Source organism: Somniosus microcephalus, chromosome 27 (assembly GCF_052327205.1).
Source record: "Somniosus microcephalus isolate GS21.2 chromosome 27, FLI_Smic_1.0, whole genome shotgun sequence".
Lineage (NCBI taxonomy): Eukaryota > Metazoa > Chordata > Chondrichthyes > Squaliformes > Somniosidae > Somniosus > Somniosus microcephalus.
In genome coordinates, this window is record NC_141013.1 from 11,420,185 (window position 1) to 11,446,869 (window position 26,685).

At 46.9% G+C, this 26,685-nt stretch overlaps 1 protein-coding gene across 3 annotated transcripts in view; it reads left to right on the forward strand.

Annotated features, from left to right (window-relative positions):
• Positions 1–26,685, forward strand: part of slco3a1a (solute carrier organic anion transporter family member 3A1a) — a 235,140-nt gene that overhangs the window by 98,743 nt on the left and 109,712 nt on the right. The window lies entirely within an intron of this gene.

Consider the following 26,685-nt stretch of genomic DNA (forward strand, 5'->3'; position numbering starts at 1 on the left):
TGGAGAGTGTCGGGTCATTTCATGTTTCCTTTTCTATGTTTGCATTCGTCACAGGTAGACATTCGACTATGGTCGAGTGGAATATCTCCACAGGATCCACTGCAGGTGCTTCTTCCACCGTCGGCAACGGTAGGCGCGACAATCCATCAGCATTCCCATGCTGTTTAGTTCCTTTGTACTCGATGTCATATTGGTGTGCCCCTAGGAAAAGGGACCACCTCTGTAGCCGTTGTGCTGTCATTATCGGGACGCCCTTCTGAGGGTTGAAAATGGAGACAAGAGGTTGATGATCAGTTAGTAGAGTAAATTTCTGACCGTGCAGGTAGTGATTGAACTTCTTCACCCCCCACACCAGGCTGAGGGCGTCTCTGTCAATCTGGGCGTAGTTACACTTGGCTGAAGTTAATGAGCGTGACGCAAAAGCTATCGGCCTCTCTGAACCATCAAGGAGTTTATGTGACAGTACCGCTCCAATGCCGTAGGGAGATGCATCACACGCCAGTCTTATCGGTAGTGATGGGTTGTAGTGAGCCAATACTTCTCCTGAAGTGATTAGGCCTTTACTCTTCTGAAAAGCCCGCTTACATTCATCGCTCCATTTCCATGCTACTCCAGTTTGTAGTAGGGCGTTCAGTGGGTGCAGAATTGTGGACAAATTCGGCAAAAACTTATGGTAGTAATTCACCAATCCTAGGAATGACCTCAGTTGCGACACATTTTCAGGCGCTGGAGCCTTAACTACCGCTTCAATTTTGTCAGGGGACTTATGTAACCCCTCTTCATCAATCACGTGGCCACAATACGATATCTGTTTCTTAAAAAACTCGCACTTGGGGCGATTGGCTCATAGCCCGTGTTCTCTTAGTCTAGTGAGCACCTGCTCCATGTTGGCAAGGTGTTCACTGTCATTTTCACCTGTCACTAGGATGTCGTCCAAGTAACACTGAGTCCCCGGAATCCCTTGCAGGACTTGTTCCATCGCTCTTTGCCATATCGCCGGAGCTGATGCTACTCCGAATACCAGTCGATTATACTGGTAAAGACCTTTGTGAGTGTTTATTGTGAGATACTTCCTAGAGGATTCTTCAACCTCCATCTGCAAATATGCTTGTGCTAGGTCAATTTTTGTAAAACACTTCCCTCCAGATAGTGAGGCGAAAATACCTTCTATCCTCAGAAGAGGATACTGTACTGTGTGAAGGACTGGGTTCACCGTCACCTTGAAGTCCCCACAAATGCGAACCTTCCTTGGCTCCTCAGACTTATTGTTTAACGTTTTTTTCATGACAGGAACGATGGGTGTCGCCCACTCGCTCCAGTCTACCTTAGATAACACGCCTGCATTCTCCAGATTCTCCAGCTCTGCCTCGACGGCTGGGCGAATTGCATACGGTACCGGTCTTGCTTTGAAAAACTTGGGAATTGCATTCTCTTCTATTTTTATCGAGGCGGTTACGCCTTTAAGAGTTCCCAGTTCTTGTTGAAATACCTCTTTAGCGTTAGCTAAGATTTTTGACAATCGTCCAGGTGTGACGTCGTCATCCTTTTTACCAGCCACAGTCAGTGCTTGAATGGAGTGCCAGTCTAAACTTATCTTTCTGATCCATTCACGTCCCAATAACGGTGGTCCACCATCTTGCAGTATGTACAGATACAATTTCTGTATCTCTTTGCCATTGTATTCGACAGGCACCCTTATTTTCCCTCTGGGGTATACTTTCTGCCCCGTATACGTCTTCAAGACAATGGATGTCTCTTTCAAGGGTATGTGTGAGAATAGCCGCTTGTAGTCTCGTCGATTCATGATGGTCAGGGCTGATCCTGTATCCAATTCCATTTTGACTTGGGACCCTGCTATTGTGAGGGTGACCCAAATGGTTCGGTGATCCTCTTTCGTGATTACGTTGTGAAGTTTGAGACAGCTTAGTCTCTTGTTCCCGGATTCACTATCGCTCTTCTGGTCTTCGGAACTACTGTCCGTCATCTTTTGTACTTTCCTGTACTGTTCCTTAGTAGCCTTTTTGTTGTCGTTAGTCTTCTTTCCAGACCTCCAAACTCGTGCAATGTGTCCCTTCTTTCCGCATTGCCTGCATATTTTGTCCTTGGACCAGCAGTCCTTCTGGTCATGGGTTGTTCTGCCGCAGCGATAACATTTTTCAAATCCCCGTGTCATTTCATGGGTGCCGTATTCCTGTGGCCTTTGCTGTATTTCCACAGCTCCCCTTGCTGCTGCTTCATACGATACTGCCAAGCTGAAAGCCTTATCCAGCATCAGCTCTTTCTCTGAGAGTAACCTCTTCTGGGTTCCTTCACTCAGGAGTCCACAGACAAATTTGTCCCGTAGAGTATCTGTCAGTCCTGCTCCGAACTGGCAGTGCTTTGATAGCTTGCGTAGTTCCGTAAGGTAATCAGCATTGCTCTCATCTTTATGCTGATTTCTCCTGTGGAATTTAAATCTTTCTGCTATCAGCAGCGGTGTAGGATTAAGGTGTTCCTGTAGAATATCAACAATTTTGTTAAAACTCTTTGCCATCGGTTTGGCTGGAGTGATCAGGTTCCGCAATAGGCCGTACGTTCTTGCGCCCATTAAGTTTAGTAGTACCGATGCCTTTTTCTCATCGGCTACTTCGTTTGCTTTGCAATATACTTCGACTCTTTCCACATACGTGGTCCAGTCTTCTATTGCATTATCGAAGGCAGTGACATTGCCAGTCTTCGGCATCTTGGAAATCTAAGATGGCGCCTCCCGCGCTATGCCTTCTTCCCCGATTGAACAAAATGGCGTCTCCCGCGCTTTGCCTTCTTCCCCGCTGGATTAAGATGGCGCCTCCCGCGCTTTCTGTCTTCTCCGCTGCTGCTAGCGCTGTTGCTGGCATTTTTATGCCTTGATGGCGACGCCCTATGGTCTTCGCGCACTTTCCCCCCGCGCTGCTGCTAACGCCGCTCTCCGCGGTCCCCGTGGCAAACTGCAGCTCCTCGCGGCTTTCTGCGCTTCTAATTTCTTTTATTTTCCCGTCGTCAGAGCAAACCCTACAGGACACTTTCCTCCCTCTTCTCGGGTCTGTACGCTGCCTGGCTTCATAACACCAGCCGCGCCCTGTGTGCTCCACCTTCTCTCTCTCTCTCCTCTTCCCGACAACGCTGCTCGGCCCCGTTGAAAAGCCACCCGATCGAGCTCTAGCCCGCCGCAGCCCAGGAAGGATCAGTGTACTACCTGCCACCAGCCCGATTAGCTGGAACACCATAGACAGGATAACCAAGCCCCGCTCTCGACAGCCTCTCCTGCAAATCTTCAAATCCGATGAATCAGAGGCAGTTGCCCACGGTCGACGCCCATTTCTTCTGTTTGTTTTTTTTTCTTTCTTCCTTCTGGCCTCGACCTCTGACAACTTCGCTTCAGGGATGGATCCCCATGAGGTGGTGCAGACTGTAGGTAAGTTCGGATCTGCTCGTCGCCAGTATTATGTCCGTGTGTAATTGAGACACGGACTGCAGGAGTTGGTTACAACAGGTGTTTACTGAGTGGAGACAAAACTGGAACTACTATGCAAAGTTACTACACAGGCTTATATACAGGGGTGGTCACTACTGGTACTGCAGTATACAGGGGCTGCAGAATATAGTTCCTTCTGCAAAGTACATACACTACACACACCTTGAGTATTGTATGCAGTTTTGGTTGCCTTATCTGAGGAAGGATGTTCTTGCCATGGAGGGAGTGCAGTGAAGATTCACCAGACTGATAACTGGGATAGCAGGAATGACGTATGAGGAGAGATTGGGTCGATTGGGCTTATACTTGCTGGAGTTTAGAAGAATGAGAGGGGATCTCATTGAAACTTATAACATTCTAACAGGACTAGACAGACTAGATGCTGGAAGGATGTTTCCGATGGTCGGGGAGTCCAGAACCAGGGGTAAGCCATTTAGGACAGAGATGAGGAGGAATTTCTTCACCCAGAGAGTGGTGAACCTGTGGAATTCTCTACCACAGAAGGCAGTTGAGGCCAATTCATTAAATATATTCAAGAAGGAGTTAGATATATTTCTTAAGGCTAAAGGGATCAAGGGATATGGGGAGAAGGCAGGGACAGGGTACTGAGTTTGGATGATCAGCCATGATCTCATTGAATGGCGGAGCAAGCTCGAGGGGCTGAATGGCCTACTCCTGCTCCTATCTTCTATGTTTCTATGTTTCTATTCAGGATCTTAGTTTTGTTTTGCTGTCTGCCCTCGTGTACAAGCAATTGGAATTTTATGTTGGAACTAAAGCCAGCTCCTCACGACCAGCAAAATATTAATCTTGCATTTTGTGGCACTCTTTGTACAAAACAAGGTTTAATTATTTGGAAAGAAGGAGCCATGCCTGAGTTTTATCAAGACCAACCCTCCCTCACATCATGGACAACCTGCTTTATTATGGATCCCATCTCACTTTGTTTCCCAATGTTCTACCCTCTCCTGATGGTGCTGACTCTTTCTTGGGCAAAGGTCCACACGTGTTGGAAGCCCTCTGGTATCTCACCCAGGTGTTTTACATGTGAGCGTGGAATAGTGAGTGTAAACAGGCTATTCATCTGTGGAGGATATCACAGCTGAGCCTGATCCTGTCCTAACTTGACATCCACATCTGGGCACTTTTCAGCAGGTTAGTGATTAGCAGCTGGAACCCTGGCTGTGATTTCCCTTCCTTCCCCGGGGTGGGGGCGGGGGGACCCTGCCAGTACCCCGACAGAGATAAGCTGACCCAGAACAGACCATGCGCGGAAGCAACCTGCAAGATTCTGGTTCCAGGTCAGGTAACGCATCCACCAAGTGAACCATGGGGAGTGTCTACCTCAAATCGGAAAGTGATACAGGAAACTTTCGATTTACCGGCACCTAAATAACCGGAAATCTCGGTTAACCGGCAAAATTCAGGAGTAGGTTTTACTTCATATGGTGGGAAATATGGAGATGGCAAAAACACTGAATGAATATTTTGTATCAGTCTTTACAGTAGAGGACACTAAGAATATCCCAACACTGGACAAACAGGGGGCTATGGGGGGGAGGAACTAAACACAATCAAAATCACTAAGGAAGTGGTACTCGGTAAAATAATGGGACTCAAGGCGGATAAATCACCTGGACCTGATGGCTTACATCCTAGGGTCTTGAGGGAAGTGGCGGTAGGGATTGTGGATGCATTGGTAATAATTTTCCAAAACTCCCTGGACTCAGCAAAGGTCCCGGCAGACTGGAAAACTGCTAATGTAACACCCTTATTTAAAAAGGGCAGTAGACAGAAGGCTGGAAACTATAGACCGGTTAGCCTAACATCTGTGGTAGGTAAATTTTTGGAGTCCATTATTAAGGAGACATTAACAGGACATTTGGATAATCATAATTTAATAGGACAAAGTCAGCATGGTTTTATGAAGGGGAAGTCATGTTTGACAAATTTGCTGGAGTTCTTTGAGGAAGTAACATATAGGGTGGATAAAGGGGAACCAGTGGACGTAGTGTATTTAGACTTCCAAAAGGCATTTGACAAGGTGCCACACAAAAGATTATTGCTTAAGATAAAAAATCACGGGATTGGGGGTAATATTCTGGCATGGATAGAGGATTGGCTATCTAACAGAAGGCAGAGAGTTGGGATAAATGGTTCATTCTCAGACTGGCAATCAGTAACTAGTGGTGTTCCGCAGGGGTCAGTGCTGGGTCCCCAACTCTTTACAATCTATATTAACGATTTGGAGGAGGGGACCGAGTGCAACATATCAAAGTTTGCAGATGATACTAAGATGGGAGGGAAAGTAGTGAGTGAGGAGGACATAAAAAACCTGCAAGGGGACATAGACAGGCTAAGTAAGTGGGCAGAGATTTGGCAGATGGAATACAATACTGGAAAGTGTGAGGTTATGCACTTTGGCAGGAAAAATCGTAGAGCAAGTTATTATCTTAATGGCAAGAAACTGGAAAGTACTGAAGTACAAAGGGATCTGGGGGTCCTGGTGCACGAAACTCAAAAGGTTAGTATGCAGGTGCAGCAAGTAATTAAGAAGGCCAATGGAATGTTGGCTTTCATTGCTAGGGGGATAGAATATAAAAATAGGGAGGTATTGCTTCAGTTGTACAAGGTATTGGTGAGACCGCACCTGGAATATTGCATACAGTTTTGGTGTCCATACTTAAGAAAGGGCATACTTGCTCTCGAGTCAGTACAAAGAAGGTTCACTCGGTTAATCCCGGGGATGAGGGGATGGACATATGAGGAGAGGTTGAGTAGATTGGGACTCTACTCATTGGAGTTCAGAAGAATGAGAGGCGATCTTATTGAAACATATAAGATTGTGAAGGGGTTGGATCGGGTAGATGCGGGGAGGATGTTCCCGATGATGGGTGAAACTAGAACTAGGGGGCATAGTCTTAGAATAAGGGGCTGCTCTTTCAAAACTGAGATGAGGAGGAACTACTTCACTCAGAGGGTGGTAGGTCCATGGAATATGCTGCCCCAAAAAGCTGTAGAAGCTACATCATTACGTAAATTTAAAACAGAAATAGACAGTTTCCTAGAAGTAAAGCGAATTAAGGGTTACGGGGAGCGGGCAGGAATTTGGACATGAGCCTGGGTTCGGATCGGACATGGCCCTGTGGGTAGCAGAGCGGGCCCAGGGGCCGTGTAGCCTGATCCTGCTCCTATTTCGTGTGTCTAATTCTGTTAGATTCAGGAGATGGTTCTGTGATAGTAGATTGGCGGTTAGGATCAGATCAGCCATGATCTTATTGAATGGCGGAGCAGGCTCGAGGGGCCGATTGGCCTACTCCTGCTCCTATTTCTTATGTTCTTATGTTCTTATATTGTATTTGCCTTCTTCCATCTGTTGCTGTGCAAGGGTGTGGCTGCAGCTGTTGCTAAGCTACAGAGACGCTTGGAACTTGTGGCCATTGTTCTACAGTTGTTGCTAAGCAACAGAGTTTGTTGCTTTATACGGAGCTGTCAGCTCTCCCTATCTTTTACTATAGCGTTCGGTTATCCGGAATTTTTGATGAACCGGCATCACGTTGGTCCCGTCCGTGCCGGATAAAAAAAAGTTTCCTGTAGTGAGAGGGGAGTAGGAAGTTTAACTTGAAGAAAATTCCCACTTTTGTGTGAGACTAAAGCCTGCACATCTGTCGTTATGTTTCTGCTGATTCCACATTGCACTGATGACAGGGTCTCTGTGTACTCCAATTCATTCCATAAAATGTGTCCCCTTGGGACTGATCGAATGAGTATCACGGGACCGAGTGCAATGTCCAACCTCTTAAGTGCTTCACTGGATGGCTGACACACCACGACATCCAGAGTCAGCTCCATTTAAAAAGAGAGGAATGGAGGATGAAAACCGGTGATAGACCTTGATATTTAGTACCATTTCCATTGCACAAACACAACATAAATCCCAAAAACAATCTTGTTGAAATCGTGCTGTGCAATATTAGTAACAAATAGGTTCATGGGTTTTTATGACATTCCTCTGAAGATTATCTTAGCACTTAAATGAATGGCTTCATTAAAATAACAGCAAAGTTCCATAGAGCGTGTTTGTTATTATCAAGAAAGAAGTTGCATTTATGCCTTAGACACATCCCATTTCACACAGTGAAATACATTCACTATTATGTAGGTGAACACAATAACCATTTTTCTCCATCAACGGCAATGGGATGATTACCAGTTAATATATTTTTGGTGGTGTTGGTAGAGAGAAAAATGTTGACTAAGAGATTAGGAGAGTTCCCTGATCTTTGTCAAGTAGTGCCATGGGATCTTTATTACACACTAGAATAGTCAAACAGGGCTCTTGGTTTTAAGGTGTCACCCTTGGCTCAGTTGGCAGCACCCTTGTCCGAGTTAGAATGTTGTGAGTTCAAGACCCACTCCAGGGACCCAAGCACGTAATCTCAGCTGACACTCCAGTGCAGTACTGAGGGAGTGCTGCACTGCCGGAGATGCCGTCTTTCAGATGAGATATTAAACCGAGGCCCCGTCTGCCCTCTCAGGTGGATGTAAAAGATCCCATGCCACTATTTGAAGAAGAGAAGGGGAGTTCTCCCGATATCCTGGCCAACATTTATCCTTCAACCTACATCACTAAAACAGTTTAATTTGTGGGACCTTACTGTGTGCAAATTGGCTGCTGTGTTTCCCTACATTATAACAGTGACTATACTTCAAAAGTATTTCATTGGCTGTGAAACGATTGGGATGTTGTGAAAGGCGTTGTATGAATGCAAGATCTTTCTTAACATGTTATTTGAGAGTTCTGACAATGCAACACTCCCTCAGTGCTGTACTGAAGTGTCAGTCTATATTTATAATGCCACAGCCTTCTGACTTGGAGACTTGTCTTTATTAGCCGAGGCATAGAATATAAGAGCTGGGAGGTTATGTTTGAACTGTATAAAACACTAGTTAGGCCACAGCTCGAGTACTGCGTGCAGTTCTGGTCACCACTTTACAAGAAAGATGTGATTGCACTAGAGAGGGTACAGAGGAGATTTATAAGGATGCTGCCTGGACTGGAAATTTTAGCTACGAGGAAAGGTTGGATAGGCTGGGTTTGTTTTCTTTGGAACAGAGGGGGCTGAGGGGAAACCTTATTGAGGTGTATAAAATTATGAGGGGCCTAGATAGAGTGGATAGGAAGGACCTATTTCCCTTAGCAGAGGGGTCAACAACCAGGGGGCATAGATTTAAAGTAATTGGTAGGAGGTTTAGAGGGGATTTGAGGGGAAATTTCTTCGCCCAGAGGGTGGTGGGGGTCTGGAACTCACTGCCTGAAAGGGTGGTAGAGGCAGGAACCCTCATCGCATTTAAAAAGTACTTGGATGTGCACTGAAAGTGCCGTAACCTGCAGGGCTACGGACCAAGAGCTGGAAAGTGGGATTAGGCGGGATAGCTCCTTGTCGGCCGGCGCGGACACGATGGGCTGGATTTTGTCAGCCCCGAGGAGGCGGGTATGGAGGCGGGACTGCCTGTAAAGTTGCAGAATTTGGGGGCGGGTGGCAAACCCACCTCCAACCCGCCTCCGTGCCCTCTTGCCCAGGTCCTGTCTCCTTGGAGGAGGGAAGGGATTAAAGCCTATTAATTGCCTATTAACAGGTAGTTAACAGGCAGAAAATAGGATTATCCTCATTTTTCCTTCCGAATTGCAGGCTTCCCGATCTCGGGGAACCCCGCCAGGGTGTAGGAGACGAGTAGGAGGTCTGCGGGTGTCGGAGGGGTCTGAAAGTGCAATGTAGAGGTGAGTGATGGGTGCAAGTGTGGAGTGGTAAGTATGTAAGGTGAGTGTAAAGTGTTAGAAAATGTTCACTTACCTTTGTTTCTGCCTACAGCCTTCAGCCGCTGTGGAGCCGGAGTCCCGATATCTCCATTGTAGATTTCACAGACTGGCTGTTGGATCCTCCGAACCAACAGCCAGGTGATTTCTACAAAGTTGAAAGGTTTGATGAGTCCTGAACACAAGCACTCATCAAACTACACAGAATGTCCGTGTTTTGACAGCTTCATAGAGTTGTCAAACGCTGACATTTCTTCTTTCAAAAGTTCTTGACAGATGGCACGTCAGCCGTTGACGTGCTCTGTCACTGACTTCCCCCTAATTGGCCTGCTGGACGGGCTTAACAAGGTCAATCAGGGGAAAATCCCGCTGGTTGGCCAGAAGCTGATGGAGGTGGGATTGAAAGCCGGCAAGCAGCAGTCCCGCCTCCAAAAGCTTCCCATTCAGAAAATCCAGCCCTTTGGGCTGAAATGGCCTCCTTCCATGCTGTAAATTTCTATGATTCTATGAGAGGGTTACCAACTGAACCGGGCTAACACTGACATGATTTCAACTGCTGTGGGTACAGAAAATATTCAACTTGTGACTGAAACAGTGCAAGACATGCACAACCTCATTATTTATGAGTTATTTATTTTCACATTTCTTTCTGTGCACATCACTGGGGGATATTAATGCAGCAGAATGGAAGATTTTTGTAATTTGACCATTCTCTGTTATCCAGGCCTCATGGGCCAGATATATACAGGAGGCAACTCCCTCGCTTGTGCTCCAGCAATGGGTCATAACTCTCCTTATTGCACCAGTGTCACATTATTCTACGTCCCACACACGCCATCTTGTGACTTCACCGAGTGAAATTGCCAAATTAGGGGAGAGTTCGGTCTTGGACTTACATTCATTAGGTGAGACTGCCCTGAACTGCTTTCATGTCAGACCCTCACAGCTAGGGCACAGAGCAGGACTTCGGCCTATCAGTCTGGGCTCAATTCAAACCCAGGCCCTTTAAAAGGCCGGAGCCTAACCCACTGTAACCCACTGAGCCACTTGTTTAATGCTTCACTTGTAATATTTTCTCCATAGCGAAATGATGGGGTGGAGCATTTGGCATTCATTCCGAAGCCTCAGAGTTAGCGATTGCTGATAATTGCAAAAACCTCTGGAGAATGAGGCTGATGGGCACGCATGGACAGACTGCTCCTAATGCCTCCTCGGCAGTGTGTGCCTTGCTCAAGTCAATATCAAAGCTCATGACTTGGCACAAATCTCTGCGGTGCATGACCTACAGATCAAGGATTGGATCATAAGGCCACTAATTCTGGCAGCTTTACGACCACAATGTATACAATGACAGAGGGGCAGAAACTACCCCTGGATTTAGCGTGGGAGCTGCAAAGAGTTATGGGATTCAATTTGTTTTGTGCTGACGTAACAGCAGTGACCTCACCCAAACAAGTCAAGGCACCTTTTGCCTTGACTTGAGGGGTAAGCCATTTAGGACAGAGATGAGGAGAAATTTCTTCACCCAGAGAGTGGTGAACCTGTGGAATTCTCTACCAAAGAAGGCAGTTGAGGCCAATTTATTAAATATATTCAAGAAGGAGTTAGATATATTTCTTAAGGCTAAAGGGATCAAGGGATATGGGGAGAAGGCAGGGACAGGGTACTGAGTTTGGATGATCAGCCATGATCTCATTGAATGGCAGAGCAGGCTTGAGGGGCTGAATGGCCAACTCCTGCTCCTATCTTCTATGTTTCTATGTGTCTACGCAACCTGGCCCAGCAAATAGCCAGCCCTAAGCCTCTATTTATGAAGCCCGTATGCTTTTTTAACAGCCTGATCAACTTGTCCTGACACCTTCAAAATGAAAACATGTCCTCAGCATTCAACAGCAGGATTATATCTGAAATAGATTCCTGTGGCTCAGCTGGTGCATGCACTGCCCGGTATGGTACTTTGCCATACAGACCTGCTCGGATCTCCTCAGTGGGAAATGATGGGCGAGACTGCCAGGCTGTCAATCCTGACTCCATGACACCTCCAGGGTGGATTAACACAGGGGTCTATTAGGGTCCCAGTCAAATATGGGGGCCCCCGGTAAAACTCACCATGTCGCAGAACGGCTTTATACAAACGCCGGATCAAAATATTCTAGCATTTCAAGTTGTGATATGAACTGCTTCATTGTTAATGCTGTGTGTAAAGTTTCTATGGGCCTATTTCTTCATGTTTTAATGGAACGCGGGGTGGGGCCGGTTTGTGTGGAGAAGCCCGAATGTTTTTCCCACCAGCGGCCCAAGAATTCTTAACCCAGCTCTGGACACCAGATTTCCAAACTGAACCCAACACGGTGAAAGCAACTGAGTTATTCCCATGCCCCGGCGTGTTGCTGCACACTCTCGGGATACTGAGGGCAATTGTGGGATTCTGTAAGGACTCTTAAGAGAATCAAGGGATATGGGGATCGGACAGGAAAATGGAGTTGAGGTCGAAGATCAGCCATGATCTTATTGAATCATGGCTCAGGCTCGAGGGGCCAAATGGCCTACTCCTGCTCCTATTTCTTATGTTCTTACGTTCCATAGTCAGACCTGTACAAGACCTTACATGACAGGAGCACTGTTTGCTTGAGATTCATAAGTGCATTAAGATTTAATGTGCCCCATGTAACTTCCTTGATAAATTAAATATTCAAGATGGCATTCCACTTGTAAATACGGGTATGGGTTTTGGAAAAAAAATCAGATGGAGTCTTAATTGGATCAGTAAATCCTAATGTGGTTTTTCTATATTTTGTTAGTCCCAGGATAATTTGAGCATGGCTTATTGGCATTTACCAACTGTTGTGCATCTGTTGCAACATATTTTTAATAATTGCTGCTATTTTCGGCCGTGCTGCATTGGATTTATCTCACTTTGTCATTTTGATCCGAAGCCTCAACTCCCGTCAGATTATCGACTGCCTTTGGGTTTTTAAGATGCTCCATTTTAACAGTTGCAATCCATGCCTATTGGTGCCTGCTGAACATAGTCAAACCCCATTCTATCCTCCTCCAATGTCCAAATAGGGTTCCTGCGAGTGATTGCTATCCAACGAACCTTCAGTAATGGGAACATATTTTCCTCCCTCAAGCGGAGGGGCACTGAGGCAAATTGTAGTGCTCGCTGATCTGCATTGGCTCCCAGTCTAGCAACCCGGCTGACATGAATCAGTCATTCATGAAAGAAAGACTTATGAAATAATACTGAGTGGCCTATGGGTGGCGCTGTCCAGGGAGAGTATAAATACTCGGGCACGGGCCCAGCTTGCGCAGGACATTCTTAACAGGAACTAGTGAAGGACACAACTAGACCTCCATGTTGTAAAACAGTTGATTAAAGCTTTGTTTAACGCTTAGACCAAGTGCCTAGTAGTTTTCTTACATCAGCAGCGATTTTAAAATTCTCATCCTTTTTTTCAAATCCCTCCATGGCCTCGCCCCTCCCTATCCCTGTAACCTCCTCCAGCCCTACAACCCTCTGAGATCACTGCACTCCTCCAATTCTGGCCTCTTGCGCATCCCCGATTTTAATCGCTCCACCATTTGCGGCCGTGCCTTCGACTGCCAGGGTCCTAGGCTCTGGAATTCCCTCCCTAAACCTCTCCGCCTCTCTCTCCTCCTTTTAAGACGCTCCTTAAAATCTACCTCTTTGACCAAGCTTTTGGTCACCTGCCCTAATACCTCCTTACATGGCTCGGTGACAAATTTTGTTCGATAATGCTCCTGGGAAACGCCTTGGGACGTTTTAATACATTAAAGGTGCTATATAAATGCAAGCTGTTGTTGTTGTCACTCCAACTGAGGTCGGCTGACTCAGTACAAATTGAGGATTGAACCTGCAACCTGCTTGTTTTGTGTGGCTCAGTGCCACACCGCCTTTACCAGCTAAGCCTTTGGAGAAGAGGCTGAATAATGACCTTCTTTCACTGAGTGAGTTTGAAGACCACAGGCCTGTCCTTCTTCATGGATTTACTTCACCGTCCCATTTTCAAACAGAGAGTCACCAACAGAAATGGAAATGATCCACTTTTCGCATTCTGCTGACGGTGATTGTTCTACTCAAGTGAATGATAGGGTTGGGTAATAAGATTTTTTAATTAAAGCTCTGCTTGATGACATGGGAGCCATGCTGATTGTGAGGAGAGGTGCGTGCTCCCTTCTGAAAGTTCGTCCAAATGGATTCACTTAAAGTGACATTGCCTTCCCTTTGCCCTGGTTTTAGGAAAGCTTTTTGCGTTTTTCATTCCTTATCTCATCAATTTTCTCTTTAGATTCCCCTCCCCCAAAGGGCAGGATTCCATGAGAACTGTCCAGGGTCACACATAAAGAATGGTTGTTTGGGTGAGGTTCCAGAGGATGGGAACCACGCTCCAGTGTAAGTTTGGACTTTCAACAAGAGGGGGGGGGGGATACAAAAAGAAACTTGAGTTGAGTGTTGGTTTAGTTTAGATTACACCCTTTGTAAGGACATGTATCTAATTTCCATAAATCATGCAACCTCTAGTAGCAGGATAACGTCTGTCATTTGTAGGCATCTGTGTGCACAGTTGAATTTGGCTTTGTTCCAGTCACTTTGGATTCCAGTTAATTTATCTGCCACTGAAAGTGTACCTATGGCTATTGTGTGCCTCTGTTTCAGTTGCTCTATCACTGTGCTTACATTGCAGTTGCTACAAATGTCTTGCATTCCCCGTATTAGAAACCAGGCGGATACACCATTGCAGCATGCACTCCATTGCAGTGGATACACCATTGCAGTGGATACACCATTGCAGCGGATACTCCATTGCAGTGGATACACTATTGCAGTGGATACACTATTGCAGCATGCACTCGATTGCAGTGGATACACTATTGCAGCGGATACACTATTGCAGCATGCACTCGATTGCAGTGGATACACCATTGCAGCGGGTACTCCATTGCAGTGGATACACTATTGCAGTGGATACACTATTGCAGTATGCACTCGATTGCAGTGGATACACTATTGCAGCGGATACACTATTGCAGTGGATACACTATTGCAGCATGCACTCGATTGCAGTGGATACACCATTGCAGCGGGTACTCCATTGCAGTGGATACACTATTGCAGTGGATACACTATTGCAGCATGCACTCGATTGCAGTGGATACACTATTGCAGTGGGTAAACTATTGCAGTGGGTACACTATTGCAGTGGGTAAACTATTGCAGTGGGTACACTATTGCAGTGGGTACACTATTGCAGTGGATACACTATTGCAGTGGATACACTATTGCAGTGGGTACACTATTGCAATGGATACACTATTGCAGTGGATACACTATTGCAGTGGGTACACCATTACAGTGGGTACACTATTGCAGCTCTTCCTGATGATTCACTGTTCCCAGTTGACTATGATATCTTCAGTAGTGTAATCTGCCACATATTTTAGCAGATACATGGTGCGGTTTTAACTACGCAAGGCCAGGGCAGCCACGTAGTTAAAATCGCCTCCTAAAACCTACCGCCCTGATGCTGCTCGCTGCCACCTTAGATGGGCCCTTTCTTCAGGTGGCCAAGCTGCCCGCCTGGCTCGGGTAAGTGTGAATTTTCCTTTGTGGGGCCAGGGGGAGCAGGAGTGTCCCTCTGAGCCCCACAAGGAAAATCTGGGCCTTTGCTGCCCCCGGCTCTCACCCTCCTCCCCCTCCCTTCCCACCCGCGAGACCCTGCTGAAACCCCCCCACCCTGAGTGCCGGCAGGCAGCTTCCTGAGCGGCCTAATCTTCGACACACAGCAACCGGCCAGCTGCCTCTTTCTGCCTGTTTCAGGTGGGCAGCTGGCTGCTGGATGGAATGAGGCCCCGGATTTAAAATAGACCCAGCTTCAAACTGATGACGTCGGGGAAGGGCTTTGACGCTTGCCTCATTCCCCCACCCTTTCTTGGTTGAACTCCCCCACCCCCCGCAATGAGGGTGACATGAATCAGTCATTCATGAAAGAAAGACTTATGAAATAATACTGAGTGGCCTGCGGGTGGCGCTGTCCGGGGAGAGTATAAATATTCGGGCACGGGCCCAGCTTGCGCAGGACAGTCTTAACAGGAACTAGTGAAGGACACAACTAGACCTCCATGTTGTAAAACAGTTGATTAAAGTTTTGTTTAACGCTTAGACCGAGTGCCTAGTAGTTCTCTTACGTCAGAGGGCATGACTGCTTTTACTTCTCTGGATGATTTGGGGGATTATTCATGCAGAACGTTCCCTTGGAGGGGGGAGGGGGTAAATGATTATCGAGTAAAATCAATGAGATTGTGCATGGACAGGAGTGGCCTGAATGGACCTTATGGTCTTTCTCTTGTTTATACTCTGGTCACCCAGCCTAATGATATATTAAGATGTATCTTGATGGACTTTCCACCAACCCTCACCGCCCCAGATTTTCTCTCTCTGTCTCTCATCCTCTCCTGATGATGTTTACTTTGTCTGGGGAACGATTCCACGGAGCTGGCAATCCTCCAATGTCTTGCCCAAGTGGCCATTCATTCTTCTGATGTAAACCTAGACAGTGAGCCTAGACGGGCTGTCTGACCATGGAGGGCATCACAGCGGAGCATAGTACTCGCTTCACGTGATCTCCGCAGGCACTCGCTTCACAGAAAAGTTCATTGCGTGTGGACCAGGAGAGGAAATAGTGATTGATCTCTCTTCCCCTTCCTTGCCCAGCTTTACCATGAGCAGCTGTAGTGCCCAACTGCTCCTCCAGGTAAGACCAGCCAATGCAGCACCAAGCAAGAGTCAAATGCGGGATCTGTCTGTGCCAAGTCTACGTCATAGAAGCTGATCAGTGGTCTTTGACAATACAGCGCAGTTGCATTGGCTTTTCTTTGAAGCTGAGATACGCCGTAGATTCAGCACAGTACTGTCTGTTTGTAAAGCTAATGACATGAATCAGTCATTCATGAAAGAAAGACTTATGAAATAATACTGAGCGACCTGCGGGTGGCGCTGTCCAGGAAGAGTATAAATACTCGGGCACGGGCCCAGCTTGCGCAGGACATTCTTAACATGAACTAGTGAAGGGACACAACTAGACCTCGATGTTGTAAAACAGTTGATTAAAGCTTTGTTTAACGCTTAGACCAAGTGCCTAGTAGTTTTCGTACATCAGCTGCCATACAAGATCACAAGATAGGTTCAGATGAAGAAAGCCCTTCATCTAATCTCATCCTTGCGGAATAGCAATCCTTACCTGCCAGTGGAACCGAGACAAGAAGCAGGTTACAAATGGGGGAGTTTTATAGAGTAATTGCTTTGAATAAGAAAACTGGAAGGGATGACCATTTGGAAAGGAAAATCTGGAGAGATGTATAAGGGGTGGCTGATCCGATATTGCCCGCCTGACACTATCGCACCACCCATATATCACAGGGTTAACTGGCTCTATTTAAATCATTTGATCTCATATTGCAAAGGTTTTTTTTTCTCACCTTGTACTGAGCCTTTGCTGATGAGTAACAATAATCTTAGTACTTTTGAAATCAAGTTTCCTCATTTGATCCTCTTCAGAGATGATTCGGTTGTTACTCTTAATGAAATTCAGACTGATGATGAAATATTAAACCACTTTGTATAAGTAGAATACAGACACAATGTTAATTAAGCAAACGTCCCCTCAGATGTATCAGGCCAAACCTCCCTTCAACATGCAAGAGGTTTAGTGTTTTTGAAAGGACGCACACCCTTGCATTTTTCCCCCATGTCGGTCCACATCCCTTCTAAAGGTGCTGGTTTGAGCTGAGGTACAACATCACAGCCCCTGCCCCCGCCCCCCGCCACCGAGCCCAAGTGAATATTCTTCATACATGTGAGCTTAGGTAGTGAGCTATTCCATCAATGAGGGCATCACAGCCAAGACTGATTCTGGCCCCACCCAATCTCAGGGTACTTTTGGGGGGGGTGGGGGGCCAGGGGAGACTTTCTGGATAAAGATCAGGAGTGGAAACCTTGGCTGATTTGTTTTGCCATCCCCACTTCTTCCCCCCACAGCCCAAGTGCTTGCCTGAGCCGAGATCAGCTGGCTGAGTGCCCTAAGGGCCAGAAAGTCCAAGCTTTGGCGGGCAATCTGTAGTCAGTCTCCGCTGGGGGCAGCATTTGGAGTGCTGCCATCAGCCCCAACGCCCCTGGGTTCGGCGAGGGAATATTAGCCAGAGCTCCCGCTTCTGATTGCTATTCAGCGATCCCTTCTATGACGTAGGCGTGGCACAGACAGATCCCACATTTGATCCTTGCTCGGTGCTGCATTGGCTGATCTTACCTGGAGGAGCAGTTGGGCACTACAGCTGCTCATGGTAAACCTGGGCAAGGAAGGGGAAGAGAGATCAATCACTATTTCCTCTCCTTGTCGGCACGCAATGAACTTTTCTGTGAAGCGCGTGCCTGCGGAGATCACGTGAAGCGAGTATTGTGCTCAGCTGTGATGCCCTCCATGGTCAGACAGCCCATCTAGACTCACTCTCTAGGTGCCCATCAGGTGAGGGCTGGATCGGCCTTGGTTAGAGAGCCCTCCATGGTTGAAGAGCCCACCGACATTCACTGTCGAGCTTCACACATGAGAAATGGTTAGCTGGGCGAGGGCTACGGGTGATTGTGGAAATGTACCCCAGCTGGAGCACAGTCCTTTAGGAGAGGAATGAGGGCAGTGGGCTGGCATTAAAGATGTAACAGTGCAAACCTACAGCCTTTCCGGAGACCTTTTTCCTTCACAGTCAGGTTGATGTGAAAAGGTGAATTAAGTATGCTGTTTCTTGGCCCTCAGTAGACTCTCCTCATTTGGATAAATTATTAAATGCTGAGTAAACTGGATGACAAGCCGCTGTCTTGAGTGGATCTGCTGTGACCGCAGCACGATATGGAATAATTTCTCATCCCAGGGCTGCCTATCTGCAGCAGTGCACTGCCGAGATACGAAGCTGGGTCTTCAAGCTGTGGTGTCTCACACTTGGTGCAATGCTGTTTCTTTTTATTTTTTTCAAACAGACTAGCGGATCTCCTGTGGTATCACTCACCAAAAAAGAACTTGCATTTCTATAGCGCCTTTCACGACCTCAGGACGTCCCAAAGTGTTTTATAGCCAATGAAGTACTTTTTTGAAGTGCAGTACTAGTCACTGTTGTAATGTAGGAAACGCGGCAGCCAATTTGCGCACAGCAAGCTCCCACAAACAACAAAGTGATAATGACCAGATAATCTGTTTTTGTTATTTTGGATGACGGGTAAATATTGGCCAGGACACTGGGGATAACTCCCCTGCTCTTCTTCGAATAGCACTATGGGATCTTTACATTCACCCAAGAGAATAGACGGGGCCCCGGTTTAATGCCTCATCCAAAAGACGGCACCTCCGACAGTGCAGCACTCCCTCAGCACTGCACTGGGAGTGTCATCCTGGATTATGGACTGAGGTCTCTGGCATGGGACTTGAACCCACAACCTTCTGACTCAGAGGCGAGAGTGCGATCCACTGAGCCCCGGCTGACACTCAATTGTAAGTCAGCTAATACGTTGTTTCATGAGGGCAGAAGAATGTAAAGCATAATGTGTTATTCCACTGCAAAAGTGTATCTCTTGAGGCTGCAAGATGCAATTGCTCTGCATTCTTGAAATAAATGCCCAGGTCAGTCTGCCTGAAGGTCAGAACTCTGACTGTGTTTGTGGGAAGGTCAGTTGAGAGGCTGCAGATATTCTGGCTGTGGTATTTTTGTGTTTCAAAGAACTACTTTGCTTTATTTTGTGAAGGTGACACAGAAATTTGAGTGTGAAACCCAAATAGTGACAGACGGGGAAATGCACATTGGATGCACTGTGGGTAATTGTGACCTAACCCGCCCAGCAGGAAACTAACGGGATTGGATCGGCCGCCTAAGTTACACCGCATCCCGATTTTACTTTGACTCTGGAGGTGGGACATAAAAGGAAGCCAGTAGTTAAGCGAACTGAAATCGATGCCCGCGCAGCACTGAGTCTGGGCCCGAAAACAGGCCCAGACGAACTTCTCCGTCAATCAAATGGAAGGGAATTGATAAATCGAAAAGGGCTAGGGTGTTGGGTCTCGGGGCGTTTTTTCTTATGTTCTTACTTGTCGTACAATTTGCACCCACTGTCGGTATCAAGCACCGTGCTCCGACAAGATGACCTAACCCCAGGCCTCACATGTGAAATGAGTCTGGACCAGCTTGTAGTTTCTGCAGAATGTTCTTGAAAGCTCTGGGCGGTTTCTCCCTAGCAACTGCAATGAAGCGTTATATAAGAATCCAATTAAATAACACCGAGCCGGAAAGGAGAACAGCCATGGAGCAATGTACTGCTCAGTTGAACAGTGCCGGTCTAAGCTTTGAAATGTAAAGTTATACAGTATGTTAATTAGTTGAATTATTCATAAGCACAGAAAGGAACTACTGCAAAATACATTAATTTGACAAAAACTATTGTTTAATTTTATTGCCAGTTCTGCTTTGCTTAAAGAGCGCTAGTCCTCATAATATGATGTTTCCGAAGCCGTGTTGACAGGTTTGTAAATGCGGATAATTGCAAGGGTATCCTTGGCGAAGCAACTGAATTATCCTTAACTAAGGGCTTCTTTTTATCCCCCTACATTGTCACCAGCAGAGTCCCTCAAGGATTTATCCTCAGGTCCTGTCTCTTCCTGGCTGACATGAAACCCGTTGGCAACATTATCCACAGGCATGGGTTAGCTTCCATATGTATGCTGATGATATCCAACTCTACCTCCCCACCACTAATTGTAACCCCTCGACTTAGCTCTGGGCAATCAGATTATTGCTTGTCTACTGCCAAGTCCTGGATGAGCCACAACTTCCTCCAGTTTAATATCGGGAAGACCAAAGTCATTGCGATTGGCCCCCACTGCAGACTCCATTCCCTCGACATTGATTCCATCACTCTCCCTATAGAGAGAGAGAGAGAGAGAGAGAAAGAAAGAAAGAAAGAGAGAAAGAAAGAAAGAGAGAAGGAAAGAGAGAAAGAAAGAGAGAAAGCGAGAAAGAAAGAGAGAGAGAAAGAAATAGAGAGAGAAAGAAAGGGAGAAAGAGAGAAAGAGAGAGAGAAAGAGAGAGAGAAAAAGAGAAAGAGAGAGAGAAAGAAAGAGAGAGAAAGAGAGAAAGGAAGAAAGAATCTGCACAGCAAGCTCCCACAAACAGCAATGTGATAATGACCAGATCATCTGTTTTAGTGATGTTGGTTGAGGGATAAATATTAGCCAGGACACCGGGGAGAACTCCCCTGCTCTTCTTCAAAATAGTGCCACGGGATCTTTTATGTCCCCCGGAGAGGGTAGACGGGGCCTCAGTTTAACATCTCATTGGAAAGACGGCACTTCCAACATTGCAGCACCCCCTCAGCACTGCACTGGAGTGTCAGCCTAGATTTTGTGCTCAAGTCTCTGGAGTGGGACCCACAACACTCTGATTCAGAGGCAAGAGTGTGCTACCCACTGAGCCATGGCTGACCATCAGCGAGATCACTTATTTCCACCTCTGCAACATTAACCACCTCCACCGTTGAAACCCTTAAACATGCCTGTGCCACTTCCAGACACGGCTACCTCAGTGACCTCCTCGCAAATCTTTCATTCCTCTCCCTTCACTAAATCTCACTTGTCCATTACCTCCACCCTTGCTGACCTCCACTGGCTCTTCAATGTAATCAATTTAATCAATTTAAACCCTTCGTCCTTGTCTATAAATCCCTCTGTGACATTGCCATACCCTATCTCAGCAAGCTTCTCCAGCTTTATAACCCATCAAAACACTTATACTCCTCTTAATCTGGCCTTCTATTCAGCCCCTCTCTCCCTACGTCCCACCATTGATATTAGAGTCTTCAGTCGCATCAGTCCTGCTCTCTCTCTAGATCTCATCACCTCTCCACCTTTCATTTTCACCTTCAAAAATCTTCTCAAGCCACATTTTTTCAGCCAGACGGAATAATTTATTCACTCTGAGATACTGACACATTACAGCCAGTGCTGAGTACTGACCCGGGTGAAATATTCAACGGGGAACTGGATGGAATCCTGATTCAATGGGGAGTTCAGGTGAATGTAAAAGCTCCCATGACACTTTTTCCAAAGAAGGATAGGGAGCTCTCCCGGTGTCCTGGCCGAACATTCATCCCTCAACCAACAATACCAAAACAGATTAAATGGTTATTCACCCTGGTCCACTTCTCTACCACCCCCAGCACCCCTTCCCCTTCGCCCGGCACCTTCCCGTGCAAGCGCAGGAGATGCAACACCTGCCCATATACCTCCCCCCTTCCCACTGCCCAGGGTCCCAAACACCCCTTCCAGGTGAAACAGCGATTTACTTGTACTTCTCGCAATCTAGTATACTGTATTCGCTGCTCACGATGTGGTCTCCTCTGCATTGGGGAGACTAAACGCAGATTGGGTGACCGCTTTGCGGAACACCTCCGTTCAGTCCGTAAGGGTGACCCCGAGCTTCCGGTCGCCTGTCATTTCAATTCACCGCTCCATTCCCACTCGGACCTCACCGTCTGCGGCCTCTTGCATTGTTCTACGGAAGCTCACCGTAAACTCGAGGAACAGCACCTCATCTTCCGATTAGGCACTTTACAGCCTTCCGGACTCAACATCGAGTTCAACAACTTCAGATCATAACCTCGGCCCCCATGTTTTATATTTTTTATCCACACTTTTGGTTTGTGCCTTTTCCTTTTTCTCTCTCCCACGTGGCAGCTGTCTCTCACTCTGCCAGCGCATTTCACACTTCATCTAGAGCCATTGTTTGTTTCTTTACCTGTCCTATTACCATCTCGTCTCACCTTGAATATCTCTTAATGTCTCTTCTTTCATCCCCTCCCCCATTTCCCAGCCCCCAAACTGCCTTTTGTTTCATTTCCTGCCTTTTCTCTCAGTTCTGTAGAAGGGTTTCGACCCGAAACGTTGACTCTATGGGGGTGATTTTCATTCGGAAGTCGGGAAGGATGCGGGACTACAACTTTCGGGTTTTAGTCCCGCCTCCATCGAGATGCGGCCAATCCACGCGATTTTAACTTGATTGACCTTGTTGAGCCCACCCAGCGGGCACAGCAGGCCAATTAAGGGCCACCCGGCAACAGGTGATGTCGCAGACTGAAATTTCATCTGTCAAGATGTTTTGACAGATGAAATATCAGTGTTTCACAGCTGTTTGAAGCTGTCAAACACTGACAGTCTTACTTCTAACCTGAGTCCTTCTACACAGACTCAGTTAGAAATCTCTCCGGCACAGAAAGCTGCAGGCTGTCACTTTTGGCTCCCGAAACCTAGAGGAAGGAAGGCTAAAAAGGTAAGTACAGGTAATTTAAACGTCTTTACACGCTTTAGACACACCAAACACACTTACCTTTGCACTCATGGACCCATCACTCACCTGAACACCGACATCTCAACCCCTCCAAGTCCTTCAACCCGACGGCCCAACTCCTCTAACTTGGCGTGGTTTGGAGCCGTCAGGAATCCCACACTTCAAGCTTAAAAATAGGGATTAGGCTAAAAACTGCCTGTTAACTACCTGTTAACAGGCAGTTAATTGTCACTAATCCCTTCCCGCCTCGGGTAGGCGGGTCCCAGTGTGGGGCGGGTACCCGCCTCCTTTGAAACTGGCATGGAGGCGGGTTAGGGGCGGGATGGTGTCGGGACCCCCGAATTCGGGACTTTAACCCCCCGCACGACTCCAATCCCGACTCCACGGGTCAGTTAAAATCAAGGCCCATTTCTCTCTCCACGGATGTTGCCTGGCCTGCTGAGTTTTTCCAGCATTTTCTGTTGTTATTTCGGATTTCCAGCATCCGCAGTATTTTGTTATCGTAAATGGTTATTCATCTCATCTGCTGTTTGTGGCATCTTGCTGTTTGCAGATTGGCCGCTTCAATTGCTTACAGAACAGTGTCTACATTTCAAAATTAATTAATTGGCTATGAAGTGCTTCGGGGTGTCCTGAGGATGTGAAAGGTGCCATACAAATACATAATCTCTCTTATAAAGGGCTGTGGATTTGAAAAAGATGAAGAATGGTTATATTGACTTTTCAAAGCAGATCTGGGGCCTGGAGTACAGAGGTGGTGACTGCAGCATTGGTTCATGCCGCATTTCCTGTCCCCATCTTCTTTTGGCGGGCACCCAACATGTGCCCCAATGGCGCAGTTGCCCACCACATTTAAATAAGGTGACCTCCCCCCGAGCCTGGATACCTGGCAGAATCAGGAACATAAGAACATAAGAAATAGGAGCAGGAATAGGCCACTTGGCCCCTCGAGCCTGCTCCGCCATTCAATAAGATCATGGCTGATCTTGGGCTCAAAGCCACTTCCCCGCCCGCTCCCCATTACCCTTCACTCCCTTATCTTGCAAAAATCTATCTATCTCCACCTTAAATGTATTTAATGACCCAGCCTCCACGGCTCTCTGGGGCAGAGAATTCCACAAATTTACGCCCCTCTGAGAGAAGAAAAGGAGGGCACCGGCGGGTGCACTAAAAGTTATCGGCCCTGGAGAGTTTTGGGGCTCAGTTTTTTTTTTGGAACATGCCTAAAACTCAGCAAAGGGAAGCCGCGGACTTAAAAAAAGGCTCAGTTGAACCAAATAAAGACCCACAATTATTTACACCATTGACGGACATTACCTCTATGGGCCTCAACAGCAGTTCCAGACCTTCTGCCCGCAGCAGTTGTGTTCAACTACATTTTCCAAGGTTCGTTCATCTGGAATCTTGGGAATTAAATTAATGGTCAGTAAATCAAGCGCAGTACATGCCAGAATTTCTAATATGCGTTGCAGGAGGTTGAGAGAACCCGCCTGACACACAAAGGAAGAGAATTGTGTGCAGTTTTGGTCGCCTTATCTGAGGAGGGATGTTCTTGCCATGGAGGGAGTGCAGCGAAGATTCACCAGGCTGATACCTGGGATGGCAGGAATGACATATGAGGAGAGATTGGGTCGATTGGGCTTATACTCGTTGGAGTTTAGAAGAATGAGAGGGGATCTCATTGAAACTTATAAAATTCTAACAGGACTAGACAGACTAGATGCAGGAAGGATGTTCCCAATGGCGGGAGAGTCCAGAACCAGGGGTCACAGTCTAAAGATAAGGGGTAAGCCATTTAGGACAGAGATGAGGAGGAATTTCTTCACCCAGAGAGTGGTGAACCTGTGGAATTCTCTACCACAGAAGGCAGTTGAGGCCAATTCATTAAATATATTCAAGAAGGAGTTGGATATATTTCTTGAGGCTAAAGGGATCAAGGGATATGGGGAGAAAGCAGGGACAGGGTACTGAATTTGGATGATCAGCCATGATCTCATTAAATGGCGGAGCAGGCTCGAGGGGCCGAATGGCCTACTCCTGCTCCTATCTTCTATGTTCCTATGTTTCTATTACCCTTTGAATCTCCGATAGAACGGATCCCTACCTATTCTACTTGAACTTCTGCCCCAGAGTCTTGAATTACAGAACTCCTGGTAAGACTCAGGACCACATGTCGCAGTGCATTATCCGCAGAGCCAACAAGGGGAATGAGGTCAGACTGTGCTGATCTGAAATAAATTTATGTCACTGGCAGTTATAATGTGCTGTCTTCCTAAAGAATGCATCGTATACTGAATCAAAATACAGAGAACGCCAAGCTCTTTCAGGTACTTAAAAAAACAATTCTCGGGATGTGGGCGTCGCTGGCAAAGCCAGCATTTATTGCCCTTCCCCAGTTGCCCTTGAGAAGGAAGTGGTGGACCTTCTTCTTGAACCCCTGCAGTCTATATGGTGACGGAGCTCTCAAAACAGTGCTATTAGGTAGGGTGCTCCAGGATTTCGACCCAGAGACCGCGAAGGAAGGGCGATATATGTCCAAGTCAGGATGCTGTGTGACCGAGAGGGGAATTTGGAGGTGGTGGTGTTCCCATGCACCTGCTGCCCTTGTCCTTCTAGGTGGTGGAGGTCACAGGTTTGGGAGGTGCTGTCAAAAAAGCCTTGGCCAGTTGCTGCAGTGCCCGCTGTAGATAGTACACACTGCAGCCACGCTATTGAGGACAGAAGAAATGCAAGGAATCTATTTAAATGAGATAGAGTTTTAAACTGTCACGAAAGGCTTGGAGTTGTTTTTTTTAACTGTACTGTACTTCCACATTCTCTGCATGAATCATCACTCCTAATCTCCTAGAACCTTCATCAAATGCTCTCAGACATTCTTGGATCCGTCTCTCAATGTTACTTCCAGTGATCGAATGGCTGTCTGTGGAAATAACTCTACCACAGCAGCACTTTCACTTTGTACTCCTAATTACTTTCGTCGTGCACTCCATGATAAAGAGACAATGCCGAGCTCTGCTTGACACCGCCGTTGACCGGGAACCCACTCGTTAACTGAGCTCGGTCTCCGCTAAACCCCAAGTCTTCAAGGCGGCTGGTTCTCTTCGCTGAAAGAATTTTAGTGCTGAGAATCGGGCCCCGTGAGACGGGCACACACAACATCATCACGTGCTTCACGTGCCATGTGTGCGCACGTCGCGCAATGCGCGTGATGATGTCACCATTGTGACGCGCGAAGAACCAGGAGAATTTGGGACTTTTTAAACTTAAAAAAAAATTGAGAGAACTATCTTCCTCGTCTTCCGTTTAGGCACTTTACAGCCTTCCGGACTCAATATCGAGTTCAACAATTTCAGATCATAACCTCGGCCTCTATCATATTTATATATTTTTTATCCACACTTTTGGTTTGTGCCTTTTCTCTTTTTTCTCTCTCTCTCCCACATGGCAGCCGTCTCTCATTCTGCCAGTGCATTTCACACTTCATCTAGAGCCATCTTTTATTTCTTATTCTGTCCTATTACCATCTCGTCTCGCCTTGAATATCTCTTAGGGCTGGATTTTCCTAAGCCCCTGGAGTCGGGTTGAAGGCGTGCGGGCGATAAAAATCGGAGATCCGGGGGTCCCGACCCCATCCCGCCTCCAACCCGCCTCCATGTCAATTTCATAGGAGTCAGGTTGCCGACAAGTGCTGGAACCCGACTCCCAGAGGCGGGAAGGGATTAAAGGCAATTAAACTGCCTGTTAACAGGTAGTTAACAGGTAGTTTTTTGCCTATTCGCGATTTTTATTGCTGGTTTGTGGGCTTCCCGACAGCTCCAAACCATGAAAAGTTTTCGAGGCGGGACGTGGGTCTGAGGTCTTGGAGGGGTCGAGATGCCCAGTGTTCAGGTGAGTGAGGGGTGCAGGAGTGCAAAGGTAAGTGTTTTGCAAGTGTTTAAAGTGTTTAAATAAGTTTAACTTACTTTTACTTACCTTT